Here is a 2442-nt window from a genome sequence, read left to right as displayed (position 1 = left end):
TTTGGTTTAGGGGGTTTTAAGGGGGTTGGGTAGATGTCTATGTCTTCTGTACTGGTGTTGGTATTAACATTGGTCATGAGAGGCAGCTCTCTTCCTTGAAATATATTCATTCTTATGCCCTAAGATTTGAACAAATTGCTACTGCCCCTAATATGCCTCATTTTCTCCATAGTAAAACAAACAAAATAACTAATTCTTATTAATTTACCTGCCATTCCTTTCTCCCCATTTAACCCAAAAAAGACAAGAGGGTAGGATGAAGAGAGTCATAAAAGTCTAAAGGAAAGATCACCCCCATCTCTCTTTCCTAGTTCTCAATTCTGACTCATAAAATCCTAGAGGAAAGACCACCTCTTTTCTCCATCTTGCTTCTCAATTCTTTCCTTTCACTATGAGATAATCTCTCTTTTACCAACCCCTTTCATTCTCTAAGGCAGAGCCCAATTTTTCTCTCCACAACCTCACTGAAATGAGTTCTCCATTTCTCTCCACTACACATTTATTTTTAAGAGGCACAATTTCTGTTACATTTTTATACCAATTCACGTTTTCTTCAAATCATTCTTTACTTTAGGGACCATACCTATCACAGACTCTTTCCTTCCCTTCTTTCAAACTCCATTTTCCCTCTCTTCTCTAATTACCATGTTTCCCCCTAATTCAAGGGGATTCTGCCCTTTGTCAAACCAGTCTATATTAAGCTCCTTACCCCATTCTTAGAATTTCCCCCCTCACTATATGACTGTCTGTATGTTTGTTTGTATATGTATTTACTTTCCCCTCTCTTTTTTTTTTTTCTTACCCTGTTCTGCTCACTTGAGTGAGGGTGTCTTCTGGTCTCCCTAATGAAGGAAATCCTTGTTCTTATCTTTCTATTTGATTCTTTTACTCTTCCTTCCTTTCTGTAGAATAGAACAGTTGGAAAAGCAGAAAGGTTTATCTGTTTTCTCCTAAAAAATAAGGCAACAAGATGGCATAGTGGATAGAATACCAGGTCTAGAGTCAGTAAGATCTGAGTTCAAATTGTTTCAGATAGTCATTAGCTATATATCCTGGGTAAGTCACTTAATCCTGTTTGCTTCAGTTTCCTCAATTGTAACATTAGCTGGAGGAAAAAAATTGGCAAACCACTCCAGTATTTTTGCCAAGAAAACTCCAAATGGGGTCATGAAGAATCAGATAGGACTGAAATAAATGAATAATAACAGCAAAAAGAAAAAAAAAGAATCTGAAGATTAAGCACAAGTTGGATACTAGTAACTTAGATAAAAGCTTTCTTATGGTATTCTGCAAAATTTGGCAATCTTAGAAATTTCCCTTCACTAGATAGAAAGCTATATTCAAGGATCATACTATTCAAGAAATCAATATCCACCCTTTTCTACCCCCAGAAGGCTGGAATTCAGAACTGGTATCCCTGAATTCCCATGTCAGGCTGAGCAAAATGAAAACATTTATGACTGTCATGAATTTCTGCTATAAGTTGACATTGTTATTTGTAGGGCTTTTGGGGAAGAAATTAAAAAGGCAAAGACAAAATTTCCAGAAGATAATATAAACTTTTAACAGCCATGAGTAGAGCATGTTCCTCTGAAGTCACCCAATCATGAGGAGTTATCTCTGTCCTAAAACTGACACTCAGCAATGTCCCCATGGCTTGTAATTTCATCAGGCTTACTGGGGAACTACTTATATTAACTAGACATTCCCTTTGAGTCATTCCTACCTTTTTTACTACAATACTTTTGTGTCTTTAAAAATCTTCCTGGGGAGATTTATTCCTTCAATTCAGGTCTCTTTGATAGTGGATAGCATTTTTCATCATGGGTCCTTTGAAATTATCTTGGGTCATTGTTTCATTAGAGTAGCTAAATCTTTCACAGTTGATCATTCTTATAACATTGATGCTATTGTGCACTATTTCTCCATGTTCTGATCCCTTTACTTTGTATCAATTCATATTTCTTTCAAGATTTTTTTCTGAAACCATCCTGCTTGTCATTTCTTATAACACAATAGTATTCAATCACAATTATGTACCACAGCTTATTCAGGCAACTCCTCAATTAAAAATTCTTTGCCACAACAAAAACTATTAATACTTTTTGGACAAATAGGTTCTTTTCCCTTTTTCTGTGATTTCTTTGAAATACAGTAGTATTAGAATTGCTGAATGAAAGGGTATGCACAGTTTTTGGAGCCCATTGGATATTGTATTCAAAAATGATTGGTCTACTTCACAGTTTCACCAGTAATGCATGTGTCTCATTTTCCCCCTATATCCCATACAGCATTGTCATTTTCTTTTTCCGTCATGTTAGCCAATCCTATAGGTATGAAGTGGCATCTTAGTTGTTTTAATTTACATTTCTCTAATCAATAGAGATTTCACATTTTTTTTTCATTCAGTATTTTTATTTTCATAAGTTACATGTAAAACAA

This window comes from Sminthopsis crassicaudata, chromosome 4 (assembly GCF_048593235.1).
Source record: "Sminthopsis crassicaudata isolate SCR6 chromosome 4, ASM4859323v1, whole genome shotgun sequence".
Taxonomy (NCBI): Eukaryota; Metazoa; Chordata; class Mammalia; order Dasyuromorphia; family Dasyuridae; genus Sminthopsis; species Sminthopsis crassicaudata.
Note: the sequence above shows the minus strand (reverse complement) of the source record.